General features: G+C 36.4%; 2 long non-coding RNA genes across 3 annotated transcripts; both read left to right on the forward strand.

Moving 5' to 3' along the window:
• Window positions 1-5,995: 5,995 nt before the first annotated feature.
• On the forward strand, window positions 5,996-7,142 carry LOC146485750 (uncharacterized). Its single transcript, XR_014863319.1, has 2 exons — window positions 5,996-6,014; window positions 6,822-7,142. It is a non-coding gene; the product is annotated as an uncharacterized LOC146485750 (long non-coding RNA).
• Window positions 7,143-9,088: 1,946 nt separating this feature from the next.
• Window positions 9,089-13,944, forward strand: LOC146485751 (uncharacterized). 2 transcript variants are annotated; one of them, XR_014863342.1, is made up of 2 exons: window positions 9,089-9,323; window positions 13,714-13,944. It is a non-coding gene; the product is annotated as an uncharacterized LOC146485751 (long non-coding RNA). The 2 variants fall into 2 exon arrangements; XR_014863343.1 differs by lacking the exon at window positions 9,089-9,323 and adding an exon at window positions 12,272-12,481.
• Window positions 13,945-16,801: the final 2,857 nt, after the last annotated feature.

The raw sequence follows: 16,801 nt of genomic DNA on the forward strand, positions 1-16,801 counted from the left end.
AATAAATGTTATCTGTGAAGATTCAGGATCCGTGGATTTCTTAAACCGTGAATTAATGCTCATGCTATTGTACCGAGTGCAAATTGTTTGTTTATCACGGATATGAGTATCTAACGGATTCTCATCTTTACAAAGCTGATCATTGTTGTCTCTCGCTTTCGAGAGCTATAGCTTCGTTGTAGCGCTGTCTTTTAGCTCTCTGAATTGACATGACATGTACCTCCATTATTTTGTGGCTTAGCTCGCATCCGCAGCAGATATTTAAAGCAAAGACAGACAACTGTCTTGTGAGTCTCTAGGATGCTAGTGAAATTTCTTCTGGGAGTGTCTAATGTTGTTTCTCATGCAAGACTGCAGTTTCGATTCTCTTGGAATCTCATCAGTTGCTGTGTATCTCGTCGACACAAGCAACACTCAAATGTGTTAGCCGTATTTATATCGCTTAGCGGATCAAAGTTTTGATATTGGTCCAGAGCTTCGGACCAATGAGGTTAGAGCACTGCAAAGCTCGATTCGCCGAGATCAGTTGTGTTCCTTTTGAAGGCTTTTTTGTCAATACAAGGGGGATAAAGGAGGTTATCCCTCCAAAGAGTATATCAACTTGAGGAGTATGAAGGAGTAGGGTGGTGGTACAAAGTGCCAGAGAACTTCCCCCTCCCATTTTTGCTTCTTTGGCAAACTTAGCCTGCGAGCAAGCTCTCTTGGGGAGAGAGCTCCCAAAAGAGCTTGATCGCAGACTATGGCAAACTGCCTTTCTGGTGTCCGTTTATTCTATGGAACCGCCATTTCGTGAAATTGGCGTGGGGTGAGGGAGGATGGGGGTTAGGTGTGTACTTGCCGGGGGTAGGTCGCTTGACATATTTTGTTCCTTTCTTTCTTTTTTAATTTTTTCTCCCAAGACATTTTAATTAATTCTCAAATATTGAAGTGTTGGCCTGTGTTCTGTGGATCCGCCTTTTAACTGACTGTGGGGGTGGGGAAGGGGATTAGCAGGTAATTGAAATATTTCATAGAAATGAGTCCTGTCTTGTAATCTTACAACTGTACTTCTATTTTTTTGATTTATTTTTATTTATTTATATTTTTTTTACCCACGACCTACAACCACGACCCACGACCTCTACCCACTACCCACGACCCACGACATTTAGCTATACTCACTTTTTTCGTTTTATTACTAACAGTAATCAAAGATTATAGGAGTGCGTTCAACACCTCAAAGTTTATTAATTCAGATATGGTGGATCCTTCGCTACCCGTTTCAGTTGTATATCTTTCGTTGTACTGTTGTAATGCTAACATCTCAGTGAAACTCGAACTCGATTTCAAAACTAAACAAAAACTTAAATTCGAATTTCTACAAAAAAATCGATGTCCCTTTAAAGCTTTCGTACGTTTGATGTTATTTTAACTGGAATAATACATTTATTTAAGTGTCTATCATTGTATATTTTGCCTGAATAGACTGATTAGCGATGGTAAAAGTAAAATAAATAAGAGGGTAAATGGATAACATAGCAGTACCGAAATTAGATGAAAATAAAAAAACTCATTTTTCTCAAAAAAAAATTCTTTATAGTCTTTTACAATTACTTTCCATCTTCCAGCAGAAGCAGAAGTTTGTCGAAGTGCAGACTCAGTTGCCATTGTTGTTGCTTTTATTCACCTCAAGAATGAAGACCCACACTGTTGCTTTTCTTGTTGCTGTTCTTGTGTTTGCAACTTTTGTTACCGAGACTTACTGCCTTGCTTCACAATATCGGCGGTATGGTAAAAGGCAGTTGGGAGAAAAGGTTTGAAACCATTTTGCGGTGTAGTTTTCTTCCCTATATTAAGCCAATGAAACCTGTTGAGGTTTTTATATTCCCGGCTTCTGTCGGCTATTGTATAGTCTGTATGGAGGCCTAAATGTTTTCTAATTTAGTTCTTTACAATACTGAGTATGAAACAAACGGCAACTCATACATGCTTGAAAACCTTCCATTTAAATTGTGCACTTCGGGGTTTAATCCAAAAGTAAAAATTTATGCCAAAGTTTATGCTCATGGGCTTTCATTTGAAGGGCGAACTTCAACATTTTAAACACAAAATAAAAAGTAAATTTTTATACCACAGAAAAGCGCTGGTCAGTTGCTTTGGAATTAAGAGCAAACGTTAGAGTTTCTTGAAAGGTGTTGCAATTTGTCAGCCTGATCATAGTATAGCATAATTATTGTCACACAGGAGAGTAGTGCTCAGTATAATTTTTGTTTGACTTACACTTAACAGTAAGAACCACATTCCGCGAACTGATAGTTTAGGACCGATTCCGCTACAGGACTCACTATTAATTTTGGTTCTTTTTTTGCTTTTTAATCACATCGCCATCGTACTTCGCTCAACCAAGGATTAAGCAAAACAAACAAAGAAGATGAAACCACAAGCCCTCGGGTGTATTTTCAATTTACGGTAACAGTGAACCTCGACAAAGAAGGAAGACACTTAATTTTAAACAAACACTTGCCTTCTTGTGCATGACGACATCGAATCACGTATTGGATTGTTTAGGTGCAACGTAACAGTCTCTAACATGACTTTTCTCTCCTTGTTTTGTTTCCGTTCAGTTCAAAAGAGCTTGTCAAGTAGCGAGAAGCCTTAGCTGCGGGGGGATGGCACAGAGTGACGATTCCATGCAGTTTAACAGGGCTGCAGAGAGTGCTTGTGAAATGGCGAGAAGCCTTGGCTGTGGAGGATTGGCACAGAATGACGATGCCATGCAGCCTAAGATGGCTGCGGAGAGTGCTTGTGAAATAGCGCCGAATAGCATTTCCTGCCGGCCTTGGTATCATGGATGAATCCAGGCCAATGAAGATTTAAAGGCCTTTTAAACAAGGATTAATAATAACTGCATTTGATCGATCATAGAAAGTAGAAATAAAAGTGTAAAAAGCATGCAACCGTTTGATGATTTTCTTTAGTATTGGGGCATCGTTCGTACTACGGGTGTGGTCCATAGGAAGAACCTCCTTGATTCGTAACCCGGCTCCAATTTAAACTACAAATAGAACTGAAACTCGTGTTTTTAATTGACATTTGGCGCATTAAAACTTTTCATGACCGCTAGCCTGAATACCCTTGTTTGTACTTAGTTTCTTGGCTTCGACTGTCGCTTCGAATGATCGTTTCTGTTTCTTTATCAAAAGCAGGTTCTTTTCTAACTGTAACCTCGACAGCTTCGCTTTACTATTGAAATACCATTCCTGACTTCCTTGTTTTGCTCTGTTTGCAACAAATAAACATGAGATGCTCGCCAACGTAAATTCATAAACAAATTGTTGGACCGGTTTGTCGCACATGTGTTTTAAAATGCAATAACGCCGCTCATTGCCTTAGGTGTCAACACGCCTAACCAGTCATAATCCCTGTTATAGGAATCATTGATCTTTCCCGCATTTTTCGCTTAGTTTTACTCGATCGAAACCTGTAATAATTCTTGTCTCATTTTAGAATTTCTCTTCGCAGCAATTTCATTTCAGAGCAATTTTTTACCTTGTTTTTTCCTTTGCGCCCTGTTGGCCCTTTTGTATCATCTAAGTGTCCCTTTTGATTTGAAATTGCAGAAATCCCGCAATGGCGCGGCCTGGTGAGAACACTTCATCAACTTGTTCATACCGGTGCTAGTCCACGGACAACCAGGGTCCTATTAGTTTTAAATCAACTGCGTTCTTGATATTTTCACATCTAGCTCATCGTTAACTCTACTCATGTTTTAACTCATCCTGCAATGCGAGCATTGACAATGGATTTCTTATTTCATGCCTGGTACATAGTTTAACATCTCATTTTGCGTCGGACTTAGACTGCCGATTATGGCGCATATTGTTCCTTGATAGATGTCTTAGTCACTTCCGCATTGATTTATTAAAATGCTATAAAAGGTAACTTAAGAATATCTTAAGAACTTTTTAGGCTCAAATATGTCTAAGATAAAAACGCTCAGCCGCAGCCCCAAATTTAGACGTTCTCATATAAAGGGGTGTAGGTAAAAATAATACATAAAAAAGGCAAGAAAACGAGTCAAAACTAAAACGATTTCAGTTTCATTTTTCAGTGATTCACAAGTCTGACCAAAGTTTCTAGACAAGAACTTAAATGCGGTTTTATTAATACAACGAAGTCAAAAGTTCGTTATTTTAAATAATCCAGTATTTTAAATAAATACAGAGATATGAATTGCGTTGTTTCGGGTTACGAAAGTCGGAAGGTATAATTCAATTACAGAAAGTTCGTTGATAAAAAAAACTTTGCGGTCTCCTTAGAAATTAAAGTCTCCGTCACTCTCACCGGTTTGCCTCATGACTTATTAAAATTAAATGTAGCGCATATGGCTAAAGTGTTCTCCTTAGAATATAACATTGCTCTGACGATATTGAGCCAGTTACTTATCAGTACTGTCTGCGAATTCGTCCTAAGAAACATAGTTAGTAAGAAACAATTAACGTTCACTATGTCAGTGAGGCAGTCCTTTCCTTCTTGTCAAAGCAGCCCATTCGTTTTTGCATTAACAGCAGATATATTTATATATAAGTGTGCATGCATCTTAAAACAACTTTAATATATTTTAAAATAAGTAGTCCTCAGGTGTATCTGTTCAGGTACTAACGATCGGTACATTACGAGATAAATGTTACATTTCTGGGCTGAATATCAATTGATTGGCTACACAGAATTAAAAGAATGAGATCAAATGACGGAACTAAAAAAGATTCCTGCTAAACTAGTTGTCTTTTGCAAAACTTGAGAATTGCTAAGATATTGACAGTAGTGGAAGGCATGATTTAATTAAACATCTTGATTAAAACCGTTGTCATTTTCTTAGAAATGCGCCCATTTTATATTACTTTCCTATTTTGGATATCAATAATACTGTTCTATTTTTATTGAAAAACGACCTGAATTTATACAATTAAAATAGTATATATGTTGTATGCATAATGCTGTGAAACACTGTGGAGGATATTGATCCAGTAACATCACAATAAGAACATTCGTCTTTACAGGTCAATATAAGGAACAAATAATGTAGACTTCGTCTTAAACGTCTACCTTACTATATTCCATAAGGTTTGTAACAGGGTTTTGGTTTACAACCGAGGTTCCAGCCTTCAGGGGCTTGTGACGCACATTTCATTTTGATGGAGACTCCCTTATAATACTACTTTGTCTCACCCTTTGTTCTCTATAAAGAGTAACACATAAGAAAAACAACAATAACAATAATAATAATAATAATAATAATAATAATAATAATAATAATAATAACCAGCAGTAATCCAAAGATTATATGAGTGCTTTCAATCAACATCTACATTTTACAAATTCAGCTATGGAGAACTTTTTCCAACTTAGTTTAGTGGCCCAGACTTATTTCGTTTCATTACTAACAGTAATCAAAGGTTATAGGAGTGCGTTCGACACCTCAAAATTTATTAATTCAGATATGGTGGATCCTTCGCTACCCGTTTCAGCTGTATGTATTTCGTTGTAATGTTATAATGCTAACGTCTCAGTGAAACTCGAATTCGATTTCAAACTAAAAAAAAAATACTTAAATTCGAATTTCCACAAAAACATCGATGTCCCTTTAAAGCTTCCGTAAGTTTGATGTTATTTTAACTGGAATAATACATTTATTTAAGTGTCTAAAATTGTATATTTTGCCTGAATAGACTGATTAGGGATGGTAAAAGTAAAATAAATAAGAGAATAAATGGATAACATAGCAGTACCGAAATTGAAATAAAAAAAACTCATTTTCCTCAAAAAATAATTCTTTATAGTCTTCCAGCAGAAGCAGAAGTTTGTCGAAGTGCAGACTCAGTTGGCCATTGTTGTTGCTTTTATTCACCTCAAGAATGAAGACCCACAACGTTGCTTTTCTTGTTGCTGTTCTTGTGTTTGCAACTTTTGTTACCGAGAGTAACTGCCTTTCTGCACAAGGTCGGTGGTATGGTAAAAGGCAGTTGGGAGAAAAGGTTTGAAAACATTTTCCGGTGTAGTTTTCTTCCCCAAATTAAACCAATGAAACCTGTAGAGGCTTTTATATTCCCGGCTTCTGTCGGCTATTGTATAGTCTGTATGGAGGCCTAATTTTTTTTCTAATTTAATCTTTTACAATACGAGTATGAAACAAACGGCAACTCATACATGCTTGAAAACCTTCCATTTAAATTGTGCACTTCAGGGTTTAATCCAAAAGTAAGAATTTATGCCAAAATTTCTGCTCATGGGCTTTTATATGAAAGCCGAACTTCAACATTTTATACACAAAATAAAAAGTTAACTTTTATACCACAGAAAAGCGCTGGTCAGTTGCTTTGGAATTAAGAGAAAACTTTAGGGTTTCTTTAAAGGTGTTAAAATTTGTCAACCTGATCATAGTATAGCATATTGTCACACAGGAGATTAGTGCTCAGTATAATTTTTGTTTGACTTACACTTAACAGTAAGAACCACATTCCGTGAACTGATAGTTTAGGACCGATTCCGCTACAGGACTCACTATTAATTTTGGTTGTTGTTTTGCTTTTTAAACACATCGCCATCGGTACTTCGCTTAACCAAGAATTAAGCAAACCAAACAAAGAAGATGAAACCACGAGACGTCAGGTTTATTTTCAATTTACGGCAACAGTGAACCTCGACAAAGAAGGAAGACACTCAATTTTAAACAAACGCTTGCTTTCTTGTCCGTAAGGACATCAAATCACGTATTGTATTGTTTAGGTGAAACGTAACAGTCTCTAACATGACTTTTCTCTCCTTGTTTTGTTTCCGTTTAGTTCAAAAGAGCTTGTCAAGTGGTGAAAAGCCTTGGCTGCGGCGGAATGGCACAGAGTGACAATTCCATGCAGTTTAAGAGGGCTGCAGAGAGTGCTTGTGAAATGGTGAGAAGCCTTAGCTGTGGGGGAATGGCACAGAGTGACGATTCCATGCAGCCTAAGAGGGCTGCGGAGAGTGTTTGTGAAATAGCGCCGAATAGCATTTCCTGTCGGCCTTGGTTTCAGGGATGAAGTCAGGCACAATGAAGATTTAAAGGCTTTTTAAACAAGGATTAATGATAACTGCATTTTACTGATTATAGAAAGTAGAAATAAAAGTATGAAGAACATGCAACTGTTTGGTGATTTTCTTGAGTACTGGTGCATCGTTCGTACTACGGGTGTGGTCCATGAGAAGAACCCGCGGGATTCCTAAACCGGTGTGATAAAATATGTGTACAAATCGCGGTGTCATCAACAAAGATTCAGCTACTACTAATTATGAAAACGAATGTAATTCTTACAGAAAATGAAAACTGCAAAAGTCTAACCACAAACCTCGTAAATAATAATAATAATAAATATATTCGGATGGTATGGTTCTTAGAATGTCTGTTAATCATATGCTAGTTTTTTCAGCACTACCTGTATCTTTGATTTACATTCTAGGGTTTGTCATTTACCTTTTTCTCTCTATGGCAGAACCTCTAGGAAAACGATCAAATTGATGAGTATAACTGCATGAGACAGATATTTTTCTGGTGTGCTGTTATATTCGACGACAGGTAGTACTAGTTTTACTAGTTTTAAAGCCTGTATGAAATCCTGAACTCAGGAACACCCAACTTTTCGTTTCGATGAAATATCTCTTCAGAAAGACATTTTAACATTGTGAAAAAAGGTAGCGTTTTCTTTAGCTAAAGATCGCCTTTAACTTTCAAAATTCTGAATAACTAATCTTTTTGTTTAATCGAGTTAAAAAAGGTTATCTCTCTATCATTCAAATCCTAGCAGTATACAGGATGTTTGTCGCATGAACTGACTTTCATGGCCTTAGCTCCCACGAGTCTCCTGTCAGGCTCAGCGGCAGGTTCGACTCCTGTAGGGAGAACTCCGATTTCCTTTTTCCTTAGTATGCCTGTGTCACTTACGGCGAAAATACATTTATCTTTTATTCACCAGGCTTAAATTTCATTCATATTTCTTTCACAAATACCACAGGGTCTTTGTCAAATGAACCTAGTTTCGAGTCTCCTGTAGAGCATTGGTAGAGCATCTGAGCGGTAATTAGAAGGCCATAGACTCTACCACTGTTCGGGCAACTCGGATTTCCTTTATTCCTAGTACACCCTTTTTATATATGTATAAGGACCTTTTTCATAAGAACGTTCAGGCTGAGATTAACCAAACTTTTAAGAACATACTAAGAACATACCCAGGCGGAGAGTCTGTTAAAAACGCTTTATTTTGCTCGCTTGCTTTTATTTATTTATTTATTTTTTTTTTTTTGAGTGGTATAAATGAAGGTAAAAGAAAAGTAAAACTGTAGTCTAACAGGAAAATCAACTCAAATACTTAGGGACGTTTTTTAACATTAACAATGTGGTTTTCGTATTGCATGATACATGCAGTTTGTAGTTGAGCAAACACTGCACTTTGATAAGTTTCCTCGTCACGTCCTCATCGATTTATTGAAATACTATACCACACTTTAAGAACATGTTAAGAACGTTTTCAGGCTCAAATCGCAAAATAATAATAATAATAGTAATAATGATAATAATAATAATAATAATAATAATAATAATAATATTAGCACTAGTATTGCAAATAATAGTAATAATATTCACGTGCTATTTAAAGTTTCGCTTGGCTCACAGGTTACGCTACGCGCCCTGTGGTGCTTCTTATACTGTGTATACAGATAGTTTTACTGCACATAATAATAAGAAGAAGAAGAACGTTCAGCCTCTGTCCCAAAATTATATTTTCTTATAAAAAAAGAGTGTGTGCTTGTGCCTCTGAGTAAAAAATACATCTATCATTTATTCACCAGGCTTACAATGTAACATGCAATTTCTTTCAAAATATTTCTTTTCTTTGACGTTTAGCACTTGTATTGCTAATTTTGAAAGTGGCTATATATTTTACCTGATTAGACTAATTGGAGCAGGTGACAAGAAAAAAAATAAAAGCGTAAATGGATAACATATCAGTGCCTAAGACAAACAACAATGAAAAATCTGCACTTTTCTAAATCAACAGTGTATTGTCTACTATATACTAAATGCCATTGTCCTGTCGTTTAAGACGACATAAAAGGGAAAACTCTGTACACCAGCACAATCAGCAGCAGACGTTTCTCGACTGAGTGCAGACTGATTGTTGACGTTTTTGTTCACCTCAAGAATGAAGACCCACACCATTGCTTTACTTGTTGCTGTTCTTGTATTTGCAACTTTGGCTATTGAGAGTGACTGCATTAGTCCATATCCTCTTAGCAAACGGCAGTTGGAAGGAAAGGTTTGCAAACATTTTCTGGTGTAGTTTTCTTCTCTGAACCTCTTCTCTGAGGCTTTTACATTCCCTTCTGTCGGCTGTTAGTTCTGCTGATGGTAGAGTCTGCATCGCGGCGTTAATGTTTTCTTATTTCATCTTTTACAACAAGAATATCAAACAACGCCAACTCGTAAATGGTTGAAAACCTTTCATTTGAATTGTGCACTTAAGGATTTAAGTACAAGTAAATTTTACGCTAGAAGTACTTCTCACTGGCTTTCATTCAAAGAGTCCAATTTAACATTTCATACACAAAGTACAGGACTCACTTCTTGTTTTTCTTGTTGTTTCGTTTTTTAATCTCAAAAGAAGGCGAAACCGCAAGCCTTCAAATTTATTTCCAATTTACGGCAACAGTGAAGTTCGACATAGAGGAAGATACAAATTTTAACTGACAAAAGATTGCTTTCTTGGGCGTTTTGACATCGAGCCACGTTTCGGATGGTTAAGGTGAAACGCAAGGTCTCTAACAAGACTTTTCACTCCTTCTTTTCTATTCGTTCAGTTCAAAAGGGCGTGTTAAGTAGCGAGAAGCCTTGGCTGCGAGGGGATGGTGCAGAGTGACAATTCCATGCAGTTGGAGAGGGCTGCAGAGAATGCTTGTGAAATGGCGAGAAGCCTTGGCTGTTGGCCTTGGCGTAACGGATGAAGCCAGGCACAATGAAGATTCAAAGGCCTTTTAAAAAACGATTAATGATAACTGTATTTGATCGATCGTAGAAAGTAGAAATAAAAAGATAAAGAGCATGCAACTGTTTGGTGATTTTCTTTTGTATTGGGGCATCGTTATAACTTTGGGTGTGGCCATCAATTCAAATGTCCACGAAAATTATGACCTGCCGGATTCGTAAACCGATTTGATGAAATGTATGTGCAAATCGTGATCACGTGCAATGTACAAATGCAGTGCCCATCAATGAAAAATTCAGTTACTACTAATTATGACTGAAACTTTCATATTTCTAATAGAAAATTAAAACTGCAAAAGTCTCCAATACTTACCCACCAACCATCGCCTTAGCCACAAGCCTCACAGATACTCAAAAAAAAAATAAATAAAAATTGAGGGAATGGTCCTAAGAATGTTCAAGAATTGCATTTTCTTTTCAGCAATGCCTGTATCTTCGATAAACTTTCTTGGATTTTTTTTCTTTTACATTTTCCTGTCTTTGGCAGAACCGCAATGGAAACGATCAACTTAATGAGTATACCTGCCAAAGACAGAAGTTGTCCTGTTGCGACAGTTATGTTCGACGACAGGTTGTACTAGTTTTACTAGTTTTTAAGCCTGTATGAAATCCTGAACTCAGGAACACTCCGGCAAGTGTTTGTTTCTGTGAAAAAACTCTTCGGAAATACATTTTAAAATTGTGAAGCTTAGCCTCTTCTTTAGTTAAAGGTCGCGTCTCAATAACTAATTTCTTTTATTTTATTGAGTTAAAATAAAGGCTATTTATCTATCTATTTATCCAGCTATAATGCGGATATCTATCTATTGGCTTTCATCAGTTGAAGAGTGCACTTCAAGAGGAAGTCTCACTTAAAACGTGCTGGTCGTTTTGACCTGAAGAATAGACCTCACTCATTTTTTGCGTGAAAAGAGACTTTCATTTACTTATCCTAAACCTACAATCTGCTTGATCGGATCCTTTAATTATTGCGAGTTCCAAGGGATTTTTCCTTAGCCCCCGAGCATCGCCGTGAGGGCTTTTGTCGAGGCTTACTAAATTTAGAACAACTTTAAAAATCATTTAAGAAGAACTTACAGTTATATTACACCTATGTAATTTACTTAAGTGACTTTTATTATCATTGACTTTGAGTCAAGCCAACAACATTCGAGATCTACGATATTGTATTCTCTATACAAAGTCTTGTAAAGCGCTCAAAGTCTCCCATAAATTTTAGACTTTTCTACCAAATGTCCAGACCAATAATTATTATTAAATAATAAATTTATCAGTTATTCATCAGGCCTTGACATTCAAATCCTAGCAGTATACAGGATGTTTGTCAAATAAACCCAGTTTAATGACCTTTAAGCTCCCACGAGTCTCCTGTAGCTTAGCGTTAGGTTCGACTCCTGTTGGGAGAACACGGATTTCCTTTTTCCTGAGTATGCATGTGTCACTTACGTAAAAAGTACATCAATCATTTATTCACTAGACTTAAAATATCACTAATATTTCTTTCACAAATACCACAGGATGTTTGTCAAATGACCCTAGTTTAATGGCCTTCGTTACCACAAGTCTCCAATAGAGCATTGGTAGAACATCCGAACTGTATTAGAAGGTGATCGATTCAACTCCTGTTGGGAAAACTCGGATTCCCTTTTTCCTTAGTATGCATGTGTCTTTTACTGATAAATACATCTATCATTTATTCACCAGGCTTCAAATATATCTCATATTTCTTTCACATATACCACAGGATGTTTGTCAAATGAACCTTGTTTAATGGCCTTCGTTAAGACGAGTTTCCTGTAGAGCATTGGTAGAGCATCCGAACTATAATTGCAAGATCATAGATTCGACTCCAGTTGGGAGAACTCGGATTTCCTTTTATCTACGTATGCCTGTGTGACTGACTGAGTAAATACATCTATCATTTATTCACCAGGCTTACAGTACAACATATAATTTCTTTCACAATATTTGGCTTTTCTTGGACTTTTAAAAAGAGACTTTCATGTACTTATCCCAAAACTGCAATACGCTTGATCGGATCCTTTAAGAATTGCGAGTTTCGAGATTTTTCCTTAGCCCCCAAACATCACCGTAAGAGGCTTATGCCGAGGCTTACTAAATACCTTTAATTAGGTGAAAAAATGTACTTTCCTTAATCAACAATTCTTTATTGTCTACTATTTATTAAATGCAATTTTCTTGTCGTTTATGACGACATAAAAAAGGAAAACTCTGTACACCAGCACAATCCTGAGCAGCAGAAGTTTGTCGAAGTGCTGACTCAGTTGTCCATTGTTGTCGTTTTTATTCACCTTAAGAATGAAGACCCACACCATTGCTTTACTTGTTGCTGTTCTTGTGTTTGCAACTTTCGTTACTGAGAGTGACTGCTTTCATCCACAGAATCATGGCAAAAGGCAGTTGGGACAAAAGGTTTGAAAACATTTTCTGGTGTAGTTTCCTTCTAGGTACCAAACCGATAAAACCTGTTTAGGTGTTGTTTATTCCCTTCTGTCGGCTATTGATAGAGTCTGCATGGCGGTCGGCGTTGATGTGTTCTAAATTCATGTTTAACAATAAGAATATAATATATAATATATAATTAAGCATTACACTAAGTCTCAATGCTTTACAACTCTATAAAAATGCCAATTACAAATGTGAGAAAATACATATATATATAAAAGAAACTTCATAGTCACATTAAAAAACCTACTCTAATTGATAAAATTATGAGACAACGCCAATTCGTACATGGCTGTAAACCTTTCATTTTAATGGCGAACTTAAGGATTTTATCCACAAGTAAAAATGTATGCCAAAAGTACTACTCATCGGTTAAGAACTAAAATTATATCAAAGATTTCAATTCATCTTTGTTTCCACCTCGACTGTGCGGCGTAGACATAGCCATACGTTGTATACAGTATATTTCAACGAACGTTTTTCAGCAGGTAAATAAATGTACAGCTTTTATTGTTTATGTTCACTCATTATTTTATTGTACTGTTGGTTTTCTTTTATACTCGACCTCACAAGCTTTTAGCTTTAAAATTTTATCGGTGAGTTAAAAGGCCATCTATCTTGAATGGATTAAAAATTTCTCATCCCTTACATTATATCTTTATCACGCAGGAGAGTCGTGCTCAGTATTGCTTTTACTTGAATATTTATTTGTTTTAATCGACGCGGTGTTAAGCCAAAAATTAGCAATTCAAACAGAGAAGGTGAAACCGAGAGCCTTCTAGCTTATTTCCAATTTACGGCAACATTGAACCTCGACCCAGAAGGGAGACATTGAATTTTAAACAAACACTTGCCAGATCACGAGTTGCTCCTTTCAAGAATTGAGTTGATTTCTTTCCTCTCGTCATTCTAGAATTATTTGGCAGCTGATTGAAGGTCTTATTGCATCATTTTTAACAAAAGATGCCAAAAACCCCATGATACTTCCTCTTTAAGCCAAGAATTAGGCAAATCAAACAGAGAAGGCGAAACCGAGAGTCTTACGGCAACATTGAACTTCGACCCAGAAGGAAGACTCTGAATTTTAAAGAAACACTTGCTTTCTTTTGATCCAGGATAGTAAATCACGTATTGGCTTGTTTAGGTGAAACGCAAGGTCTCTAACATGACTTTGGTGTATTTGTTTTCTTTCCGTTCAGTTCAAAAGAGCTTGTCAAGTGGCGAGAAGCCTTGGCTGCAGGGGAATGGTGCAGAGTGACGATTCCATGCAGTTTAAGGGGGCTGCGGAGAGTGCTTGTGAAATGGCGAGAACTCTTGGCTGTCGAACTTGGTATTCGGTATGAAGCCAGGCACAATGAAGATTTAAAGGCCTTTTAATTTAAAAAAGAATTAATGATAACTGTATTTGATCGATCATGGAAAGTAGAAATTTTAAAAGACAAAGAAAATACAACTGTTTGGTATTCTTGAGTATTAAGCATCGTTCGTATTTCGAATTCGGGCGTGATTGTCTAAAAATTGCACCACATTGCTAGGCAGTAGGTTCCACGTCCTTATGCAGAGCCTTGGCAAAAACGACGTGCCAAAGGCCTTAACGTTGGACGGTAGTTGATAATATTTGCAGACACTGTGTCTGGTAATCCTTGGGTTAAGAAATACAGCTCGGGGGAGTAGTATGGGTCGAATGGATAGACCAATTTTATTCATGTATTCAAATAGATTCAGGGATACCAAAACCGGTTTCAAGAGAAGGGTTGAATGAGTTGACATGACATGCAGTAGATATAGGGAAAGGTTTAATGAGATGCAAGCGATCTAGAGGGGTTCATTGAGATGCAAGGGTATGTATGATTTGGAGTTTAGTTTGGAGTGTACTTGGGGTTTTTTTTTTTTTGCGTTCTTTTGAATTGTTTAGGACTCGCGTATTGTTACCAAGTGCACAAACATAACTATAAGTTGAATGCAAATAGTCCGCTGTAACATGCGAATAATTTTGTAAAGTATATCATGTAAAGTAAACGCACGAATTTCTTTTCGCTTTCATTCTGCTGTCAACATTTTCTTTTCCGGAAAATTAGTTTAGAGAAACAAGGGTAACGCGGCAGCGAAATCGGTTGGACAAAAACAGCGCGAATTGCGTATATTTTTATTTTTTTTTTGTTTAGTAAATACATTAACAATAGTTTAAGCGTTGGTAATTGATTGATGTTTTCTCTGATTAAGTGCAAACAAAAAAACGTAGACACAATTTGTTGTAAGACTACTGCTCCGTTTTATGACTTAGAGTTAAGAATCCGCTCACAAACCCTGTAGTTTAATCCTTTGACGCAAGTTTCCAGTCAGCTGTTTTCAAAACACGGGAAGAGACAATTTGCGAGAATAGATAAAGTGACTGATTTCATGTAAAATTCAGCGCAATCATTCTCTTTGGAACGTGTAGTAGTAATCATGTTTTTCAATAAAATTATTTGAGTTGATATGAAATTTTGTCTCGTGTCCATTTTTGGGTGTTACAGCTAACTGTCTGCTAACATGAAAAGTGACAGGGATTAAAAAACTGGTTTGACGGGTTTGTCTAGGCTGCGATATTAAGGAGACCATTTTGAATTCTAAAAGCTTTCAAAACTGGTTTGGTCTGGTTTCAACTCGTTTGACCATAACATCAATGATTTCTCATTGGTTCTTAGTTTCTCCATTGTTGTTTCCCTATAAAAGTGTGTAACTACCTGGCTGGCTGGGCGGAACCGTACCGCCAAAGCACATTACACTTCACTCCAGTAATATAAAACGTTAAAACTTCCAATAATAGATACACTTACACAACTTACATCATCTCATTAAACCCCTCTTATACCTGGATCGTTTGCATCTTATTAAACCCTTCCCTATATCTACCGCATGTCATGTCAACTCATTCAACCCTTCTCTTGAAACCGGTTTAGGTACCCCTGAATCTATTTGAATACATGAATAAAATTGGTCTATCCATTCGACCCATACTTCTCGGGGGAAACCAATATTAACTAAATTATACGGATTTTATAGAAGAGAATTACTCGCTGGTATAGCAGGCGACGCTGTTCTAGCGTGACCCAAAGCGAAAGTTTCGCTTGGCTCACAGGTTACGCTACGCGCCCTGTGGTGCATTCTTATACTGTGCATACAGATAGTTTTACTGCGCATAATAATAATAATAATAATAATAATAATAATAATAATAATAATAATAATAATAATAATAATAATAGAATCTTTATTAACATATACCAAGCAGATGAAATTGTTATTTACAAGTTAAAAGTTGAGAAAAGAACTATTGAAACCTATTTACAATTCATTCCGATTTCGAGACTAATTTTCAAGCACAAACTTTTCAAAAGAAAATACAAATGTCATAATAATAAAAAAAAAAATAAAAAAACAACATCTTGATCAACGTATTCCAAACTATTTACAAGTTAAAAGTTCCGATTCCATACTACTACTACTACTACTACTACTACTACTACTACTACTACTAATAATAATAATAATAATAATAATAGGAGGGTGGTCAAGGGATCTAGATGTCACGATGCAGGAGCTATTGGGATCGGAAGCAGGAGCAAGAAAGTGTTACAAAACATGCAGAAGGCGGTGTTATCGGGATTTCCCGGATTTTAAAGTAGCAACATAACTGAGAATTGTAGTATTCAATATGCAGACAGAAATAGCCGACATAAGCAGAATGCATTTGTTAACTGTATTATCGGATTTTATCATTTATTCATTTATTTATTTTATTTTTTTCACTTAAGGGGGTACTTAACCTAAATTTGAATGAAATTTGAAGTGGTTTTAAGAAGGGATAGAAGAAAGAAAATGATTTTTGGAACACCAACAGACAGTTGATACCCATGCAAGAGCACCCCAGGTTGCTAGTGCACTAACTTGGTATCCGTCTATTAATTGTTAACTACAAATTCTTATTTTAAAACTTCACTAATTCTTCAATATTTCTTATTTCTCTTAATTTAACCAATCCTTCTAGAAAAACTATCTCCTCCCAAATATACCCAAAAATCACCCCAAAATTTACAAAACACCCCACAACATAGATTTACGGGATGAACATAGAGTTTTTGGATCGCTTCAAACGTGAACGAGATATTTCTATTAAAGCCATGTAAAGTGCGGTAAAATGGCGTTTACGTTAAGTCCCCCCTTAATAGTCAGCGGGCTTCGCATACGTGCCACGTCATACTATTCTATTTAAAAATTAGATTATGAGCTCGAGATTTCTATCGC

This window comes from Pavona decussata, unplaced genomic scaffold (assembly GCF_977016875.1).
Source record: "Pavona decussata unplaced genomic scaffold, jaPavDecu1.1 SCAFFOLD_25, whole genome shotgun sequence".
Lineage (NCBI taxonomy): Eukaryota > Metazoa > Cnidaria > Anthozoa > Scleractinia > Agariciidae > Pavona > Pavona decussata.